General features: G+C 58.1%; 1 protein-coding gene across 2 annotated transcripts in view; it reads left to right on the top strand.

Moving 5' to 3' along the window:
- The first annotated feature begins 989 nt into the window (after nucleotides 1–989).
- The window catches only part of zgc:154058 (uncharacterized protein LOC795538 homolog), a 122,943-nt gene continuing 115,154 nt past the window's right edge, over nucleotides 990–8,778 (top strand). The window contains exon 1 of one of the 2 annotated variants that reach the window (XM_038783048.1): nucleotides 990–1,184. The gene's annotated coding sequence lies outside the window, so the exon portion shown is untranslated. Of the gene's footprint in view, nucleotides 1,185–7,119; nucleotides 7,250–8,778 lie in introns of those variants that run through there. The other variant, XM_038783046.1, reaches the window with a different exon arrangement.

The raw sequence follows: 8,778 nt of genomic DNA, 5'->3' as shown, positions 1-8,778 counted from the left end.
CTCGGGAACCATGGCACCGATTGGCACAGCAGTACCACGGCCGTGCCAAGGGTGCCATGGGCCCGCGATCGGTGGGCACCGATCGCGGGCAACGGGTACTTACCCCGCGCACTCTTTCTCCCTCCGCCGCCCCGATGGATCCATCCGCGGGGCGGCTGAGGGGCATAACGGCCCGCGCATGCGCGGGTTTCACGCACAAGCGCGATGACGTCATCCGCGCATACGCGGGTTGGAGTCGTCCAATCCGCGCATGCGCGGCTGACGTCATCTGACGCGTCAGCCGTCGCTAACTCTGGCTAGCGGGCTTAACGAAAATCGTTAAGCCCGCGATGCCGGAGTTCACGGCCGTGCGATGCTAGCCCCGACCGGGGAGCTGAATCGGTTCCCGGTCGTTGGGGGGGCGGAGGCTGGCGTCAAACACGCCCGTTTTTGACGCCAGCTTCCCGAGTTTTCGTAACTCGGGAGAATCGCGCCCCCCATGTTTCGATTGCTTCAACCTGATTTGTGCGCCATCTGAGAGTTGGCACCTCTTGAGGGCGCAGCTTTCTGGCCCAGTACGCTGGTGTGCCAATACTGTCATTCTCGGCCCAAGTCCCTCGAGTGGGTTCGCGACCTTCCAACTCAAGAGTTGAGAGCAACACCAGACAGACAAGTCAATATTTATGCTTCGTAAGAGCTTTTCACCCCATCCATCGATAGAATCTCCCCGTGTGTTTATCCGATCTCCCCCCCCCCATTGCCCCAACAAATATCCACAGATTTCTAAGTGAGAGTCACATTATTCGAGTCAGGGCACAAAACCACCTCAATGGAATCTCAGCTAATTCCGCCCCCACCCACCCATATCAGTCAGAAAATATAATCACTACTCATTTTTGGCTGTTACACAGGTACACAAGAGAAGCTGGTTTATTTTAGTTTCGAAAGCGGCGTCTGAGGGATCATCATAATCTGAGACATGTACCATAATTAAAGAAATGGAGGTAGCTGATCGTTACACTTAATTACGAGAGTGGGACACAGGTTCGAACTAGTCTGGGGTAATTCTGCGCCTGATAGCAGAAGATTCTTCAAACACTCGGTTCATCGACACTGGAACAGGCTCCGGAGGGAGAGGAACCGATCTGGGCAAGTCGATGCTGCGATGGAGGGAGTTCGGAATCTCTCCAGATGGATCAATGCAGGTAGGGCAGCCACTGTGGCAAGCGCAGCGAAGGCTTTGCGTTTATACAGCACCGTTGGCAACCTCGGCCCACCGCAGGGCGCTTTGCTGCCCTGTGAAGTACTTTTTTGAAGGGTGGGTCAGCGTTGGAATATGTCAGGCCATTTGTGCCCAGCAATCTCACACTGACAGCAACGGTGGTCGGTTTTCAGTGATGTCTAGTTGAGGGGGTTGCTCGGGTGCCGCGACACCTCCCCTGCACTTCTTCAAAATCTGCTGAGGGACCCCTGACAACGCGGCACTCCCTCGGTACGACCCCGAGGTGTCCGCCTGAGCTCTGGGATTTCTGGAGCGTGACGTGAACCGCAGCCAGAGAGGCAATAATGTTCTCTTCCCCCAATTCTCTTGGAAAGTGAGGCTTACAGCTGGAGTTTGACGTACTCTGCTATTCCTCTCCTTCACCTTTCCCACTGCTACCAGGCTGTGTAAGATATCCTGTCCCTCTTCATCTTGCAGTCTCACAATCTGTCCAGCATTATTTCTCTCGCTTTGTCTCCCAATCTCCCGGCTCTCTATCTGCCTCTCACTGTCTCCCTCTGTGTCAGTGATTCTCTGGCAGTCTCTGTTTCTCTCTTCCATTCTCTCGCTCTCTCTCAGTTGTTGCTTATTTCAGTTTATCTGTCCCTCCACAGACACAGTTTCTCTGTCAGTCTCTCTCTCTCTCTCTCTCTCACCGCCTGTCTCCCTCAGTCTATCTGCCAGTCTCAGTCTATTCCTCCATCAGTCCTTCTCCCCTCCCCCTCTCACTTCGTCTCTCTCTATGTCGTATCCCTGTCAGATCTCACTGTACGTTTGCCAGTCTGTCTCTTTTATCAGTGTCTGTCTCTCGCTCTCCCTTACTCTCTATCCCTGTTCAAGTCTCTCTCACTCTCTCTCGTGCTGTCTATATTTTCCCAGTTAATTTACCTGTCTCTTTTCCTCTATCTTTTTTCCTGTCAGTTTAGAAACATAGAAAATAGGAGCAGGAGGAGGCCATTCAGCACTTCGAGCCCACTCCGCCATTCATTATGATCATGGCTGATTATCCAACTCAATAGCCTAATCTCGCCTTCCTCCATATCTTTTGATCCCCTTCGTCCCAGGTACGATATCTAAGTGCTTCTTGAAAACGTACAGGGTGAATTCTCCGCCCCCACCCCCAGGCGTGTGCTCCCCGGTGCTGCCCGGCAACGGGATTCTGCGTTCCCGCAGCCAGCCAATGGGATTTCCCAGTTGTGGCCACCCCACACCGCTGGGAGACCCGCGGGCGAGGGCGAGCTGCCGGCGCAACGGAGAATCGCACCGACGGAGAATTCAGCCCACAATGCTTTGGCCTCAACTACTTCCTGTGGTGACGAATTCCACAGGCCTCTGGGTGAAGAAATTTCTCCTCATCTCTGTCCTACATGGCCCTGTGCATTTCCTCAGACCCCCCTGGTTCTGGACACTCCCGCCACTGGGAACATCTTTCCTGCACCTACCTTGTCTAGTCCTGTTCGAATTTTACAGGTTTCTCTGAGATTTGCCCCCTCATTCTTCTGAACTCCGGTGAACACAATCCTAACCAACTCAATCTCTCATACGTCCAGCCTACCATCCCAGGAATCAATCTGGTAAACCTTTGCTGCACTCCCTCCAGAATAAAAACATTCTTCCTCAGATAAGGAGACCAAACTGCACACAATATTCCAAATGTGGCCTCACCAAGGCCCTGTATAATTGCAGCAAGACATCCCTGCTCCTGTACTCGAATCCTCTCGCTATGATGACCAACATACCATTTGCCTTCTTTACCGCCTGCTGCATCTGCATGCTTACTTTCAGCGACTGGTGTGCGAGGACACATGGCTTGTTGCACATCCTCCTCTCCCAATTTATGGTAATTCAGATAATAATCTGCCTTCTTGTTTTTGCTACCAAAGTGGATCGCCTCTCATTCATCCACATTACATAAACTGCTATTCATTTTCCCCGCTCACTCAACTTGTCTAAATTACACTGAATGATCTCTGAATCCTCCTCTCAGCTTACCCTGCCATCCAACTTTGTATCATCTGCAAATTTGGAGATATTACATTTTGTTCCCTCATCTAAATCATTGATATATACTGGGGTCCCAGCACCGATCCCTGCGTTACCCCACTAGCCACTGCCTGCCAATTTGGAAAAGACCCATTTATTCCTACTCTTTGTTTCCTGTCTGCCAACCAGTTTTCCATCCGTCTCTATACACTACCCCTAATCTCATGCGCTTTAATTTTCCACGCTAATCACTAATGTGAGACTTTGTCGAAAATCTTCTGAAAGTCCAAAATAAACCACATTCACTGGCTCCCCCTCATTAACTCTCCTAGTTACATTCTCGAAGATTTCCAGTCGATTTGGCATGCCTGATTTCCCCTTTCAGAAGTCCATGCCGACTCTGTCTGATCCTGTCACTATTTTCGAAGTGGTCTGCGATAAAATCTTTGATAATGGATTCTAGAATTTTTCCCACTACCGACGTCTGGCTGACTGGTCTACAATTCCCTCTTTTCTTTCCACCTCAATTTTAAAATCATGGCGTTACAGCTCCAACCTGCAGGAACTGTTCCAGAGCCCATAGAATCCTGGAAGATGACCACCAATGCATCCACTACTTCACAAGGCAATTCCTCAAGTACCCTGGGATGTAGATTATCAGACCCTGAAGATTTATCAGTCTTCAATCCCATCAATTTCCCCAAAACCATTTCTCCACTAATAGTGATCCCTTTCAGTTCCTCCCACTCATTAAACCCTGCATTCCCGAACATTCCTGGTATTTTACTTGTGTCCTCATTTGTGAAGACAGAACCAAAGTATGTATTCAATTGCTCAGCCGTTTCTTTGTCTACCATTATAAATTCCCTTGTTTCTGTCTATAAGGGACCTACATTTATCTTCACCAGTCTTTTCCTCTCCATGTACCTACAGAAACTTTTACAGCCAGTTTTTATGTTCCCTGCAAGCTTACTCTCGTACTCTATTTTCCCGTTCTTAATCGATCCCTTGGTCCTCCTTTGCTGAATTCTAAACTGCTCCCAGTTGTTTTTCTTGGCCAATTTATGTGCTTCTTCTTTGGATCGAATACTATCTCTAATTTCCCTTGCAAGCTATGGTTTGGCAGCCTTTCCCGTTTTACTTTTGTGTCAGAGAGGAATAAACAATTAGTTGCAGTTCGCCAATGCGCTCCTTGAATGTTTACCATTGCCTATCCACTGTCATTCCTTTATGTAACGTTTCCCAATCCATCATAGCCAACTTGCGCCTCATACCATCGTAGATTCCTTTATTAAGAGTCAGGACCGAGTCTCAGAGTCACTTTACCTGTCTGTCTCTTTCTGCCTTTTTCTCTGTCACTTTACCTGTCTTTCTCTCTCTCTCTTTTTCACTGTCACTTTACCTTTATATCTCTCTCTTTCTCTCTGATTTTTTTCACTGTCACTTTACTGTCTCTCTCTCTCTCCGTTTCCCCACTGTCACTTTCTCTCTCTCAGTCTTCCTGCTGTCTCTGTCTCTTTCTCGGTCATCCTTCTGTTAGTTTATCACAGTCTCTCTCTCTTTCTCTCTGTCTTCCCCATTAGTCTCTCTCTCTCTCTCCCCAGTTAGTTGATCTCAGACTCTCTCTCTGTCTTCCCCAATCTCTCTCTCCCCCTCTCTCTCTCCCCTCCGCTCTCTCCCTCCTCCCTCTCTCTCCCCCCTCTCTCTCTCCCCCTCTCTCTCTCTCCCCCCTCTCTCTCTCCCCCCTCTCTCTCCCCCCTCTCTCCCCCTCTCTCTCTCCCCCCCTCTCTCTCTCTCCCCTCCTCTCTCTCTCCTCCTCTCTCTCTCCCCCCTCTCTCTCCCCCTCTCTCCTCTCTCTCTCTCCCCCTCTCTCTCTCTCCCCCTCTCCTTCACCCCTATCTCTCTTCCCCCCGTCTCTCCCCCTCCCCGTCTCTCTCTCACTCCCCCCGTCTCTCTCCCCCGTCTCTCTCTCACTCCCCCCGTCTCTCTCTCACTCCCCCGTCTCTCTCCCCCGTGTTTCTCTCTCTCTCCCCTTGTCTCTCTCCCTCTCTCTCTCCTCCCCTCTCTCTCCTCCCTCCCTCTCTCTCTCCCCCCCCTCCCCCTGTACCCCCCTTTCCCGTCTCCCCGTCCCCCCCTCCCCCTGTACCCACCTTCCCCCCTCCCCCCTGAATCCCCCCTGTCTCCCCCTCCCCCCTGTCTCCCCCCCTGTCTACCCCCTCTCTCACCCCCCCGTCGCTTACCTCCCCGCCTCTCACCCCCCCCGTCTCTCACCCCCGCTGCCTCTCACCCCCCTGTCTCTCACCCCCCTTGTCTCTCACCCCCACCCCTTGTCACTCACCCCCCTTGTCTTTCACCCCCCTTCTCTCACCCCCCTTGTCTCTCACCGCCCCTTGTCTCTCACCCCCCCTTGTCTCACCCCCCCTTGTCTCTCACCCCACCTTGTTTCTCACCCCCCTTGTCTCTCACCCCCCCCTTCTCTCACCCCCCTTGTCTCTCACCCCCCTTGTCTCTCACCCCCCCTCCCCCCTTGTCTCTCACCCCCCTCCCCCCTTGTCTCACCCCCCTCCCCCCCTTGTCTCACCCCCCCCTCCCCCCCTTGTCTCTCACCCCCCCTCCCCCCCTTGTCTCTCACCCCCCTCCTTGTCTCTTACCCCCCCACTTGTCTCTCACCCCCCCTCGTCTCTCACCCCCCCTCTTGTCTCTCACCCCCCCCTTGTCTCTCACCCCCCTTGTCTCTCACCCCCCCTTGTCTCTCACCCCCCTTGTCTCTCACCCCCCCTTGTCTCTCACCCCCCTGTCTCTCACCCCCCCTTGTCTCTCACCCCCCTCCCCCCTTGTCTCTCACCCCCCTCCCCCCCTTGTCTCTCACCCCCCCCCCTCCCCCCTTGTCTCTCCCCCCCCCTCCCCCCCTTGTCTCTCACCCCCCCCCCCCTTGTCTCTCACCCCCCTCCCCCCCTTGTCTCTCACCCCCTCCCCCCCTTGTCTCTCACCCCCTCCCCCCCTTGTCCCTCACCCCCTCCCCCCTTGTCTCTCACCCCCCCCCCCCCCTTGTCTCTCCCCCCTCGTATCTCACCCCCCTCCCCCCTTGTCTCTCACCCCATCCCCCCTTGTCCTCTCACCCCCCTCCCCCCTTGTCTCTCCCCCCCCTCCCCCCCTTGTCTCTCCCCCCCCCTCCCCCCTTGTCTCTCACCCCCCCTCCCCCCTTGTCTCTCACCCCCCTCCCCCCCTTGTCTCTCCCCCCCCTCCCCCCTTGTCTCTCACCCCCCTCCCCCCGCTCGCCTCTCACCCCCCTCCCCCCCTCGCCTCTCACCCCCCTCCCCCCTCGCCTCTCACCCCCCTCCCCCCCTCGCCTCTCACCCCCCTCCCCCCCTCGTCTCTCACCCCCCCTCCCCCCCTCGTCTCTCACCCCACTCCCCACTCGTCTCTCACCCCGCCTCCCCCCCTCGTCTCTCACCCCCCTCCCCCCTCGTCTCTCACCCCCCTCCCCCCCTCGTCTCTCACCCCCACCGGCCCTCCCTCTGGTCCGCGCACCCCCCCCCCCCCCCTCTGGTCTCTCACCCCCCCTCCCCCCTCTGGTCTCTCACCCCCCCCTCCCCCTCTTGTCTCTCACCCCCCCTCCCCCTCTTGTCGTCTCCACCCCCCTCCCCCCCTCGTTGTCTCTTCACCCCCCCTCTCCCCACTCTTGTCGCTCACGCCCCCCCCCCCCCTCTTGTCTCTCACCCCCCCCCCCCCCCTCTTGTCTCTCACCCCCCCCCTCCCCCCTCTTGTCTCTCACCCCCCTCCCCCCTCTTGTCTCTCACCCCCCTCCCCCTCTTGTCTCTCACCCCCCTCCCCCCTCTTGTCTCTCACCCCCCCTCCCTGTCTCCCAGTCTCCCCGCCTCCCTCCCCGTCTCTCAGTCTCAGAGTTGCCCTCTAGCGCTGCTCTGCTCTCTCCGGGCTGAGCTGCTGTTTCGGCAGCAGAGAGTCGCTGGACTTCCAGTGGATGTGGAGCCGGGAGTTCCCGAGCCCGGAGCAGGAGCCACATGAGTGAGTCTAACTCTCCCCGGGGGCTCTAACTCTCCCCGGGGGCTGTGTCTGACTCTCCCCGGGGGCTGTGACTGACTCTCCCCGGGGGCTCTGACTCTCCCCGGGGGCTCTAACTCTCCCCGGGGGCTGTGTCTGACTCTCCCCGGGGGCTGTGACTGACTCTCCCCGGGGGCTGTGACTGACTCCCCCCCGGGGGCTCTAACTCCCCCCGGGGGCTCTAACTCCCCCCGGGGGCTCTAACTCCCCCCGGGGGCTCTAACTCCCCCCGGGGGCTCTAACTCCCCCCGGGGGCTGTGTCTGACTCTCCCCGGGGGCTGTGTCTGTCTCTCCCCGGGGGCTCTAACTACCCCGGGGGCTGTGTCTGTCTCTCCCCGGAGGCTGTGTCTAACTCTCCCCGGGGGCTCCAACTCTCCCCGGGGGCTCTAACTCTCCCCGGGGGCTCTAACTCTCCCCGGGGGCTCTAACTCTCCCCGGGGGCTCTAACTCTCCGCGGGGGCTGTGTCTAACTCTCCCCGGGGGCTCCAACTCCCCCCGGGGGCTGTAACTCTCCCCGGGGGCTGTGTCTGACTCTCCCCGGGGGCTGTGTCTGACTCTCCCCGGGGGCTGTGACTGACTCTCCCCGGGGGCTCTAACTCTCCCCAGGGGCTCTAACTCCCCCCGGGGGCTGTGTCTGACTCTCCCCGGGGGCTGTGACTGACTCTCCCCGGGGGCTCTAACTCCCCCCGGGGGCTCTAACTCCCCCCGGGGGCTGTGTCTGACTCCCCCCGGGGGCTGTGTCTGACTCCCCCCGGGGGCTGTGTCTGACTCCCCCCGGGGGCTGTGTCTGACTCCCCCCGGGGGCTGTGTCTAACTCTCCCTGGGGGCTCTAACTCCCCCCGGGGGCTCTAACTCCCCCCGGGGGCTGTGTCTGACTCTCCCCGGGGGCTGTGTCTGTCTCTCCCCGGGGGCTCTAACTACCCCGGGGGCTGTGTCTGTCTCTCCCCGGAGGCTGTGTCTAACTCTCCCCGGGGGCTCTAACTCTCCCCGGGGGCTCTAACTCTCCCCGGGGGCTCTAACTCTCCGCGGGGGCTGTGTCTAACTCTCCCCGGGGGCTCCAACTCTCCCCGGGGGCTCTAACTCCCCCCGGGGGCTGTGTCTGACTCCCCCCGGGGGCTGTGTCTGACTCTCCCCGGGGGCTGTGACTGACTCCCCCCGGGGGCTCTAACTCCCCCCGGGGGCTCTAACTCCCCCCGGGGGCTGTGTCTGACTCCCCCCGGGGGCTGTGTCTGACTCCCCCCGGGGGCTGTGTCTGACTCCCCCCCGGGGGCTGTGTCTGACTCCCCCCGGGGGCTGTGTCTAACTCTGCCTGGGGGCTCTAACTCCCCCCGGGGGCTCTAACTCTCCCCGGGGGCTCTAACTCTCCCCGGGGGCTGTGTCTAACTCTCCCCGGGGGCTGTGTCTAACTCTCCCCGGGGCTCCAACTCCCCCCGGGGGCTGTAACTCTCCCCGGGGGCTCTAACTCTCCCCGGGGGCTGTGTCTGACTCTCCCC

This window comes from Scyliorhinus canicula, chromosome 22, assembly GCF_902713615.1.
Source record: "Scyliorhinus canicula chromosome 22, sScyCan1.1, whole genome shotgun sequence".
Lineage (NCBI taxonomy): Eukaryota > Metazoa > Chordata > Chondrichthyes > Carcharhiniformes > Scyliorhinidae > Scyliorhinus > Scyliorhinus canicula.
The sequence above is the reverse complement of the archived record's forward strand: the minus strand, read 5'-3'. Positions and strand labels throughout refer to the sequence as shown.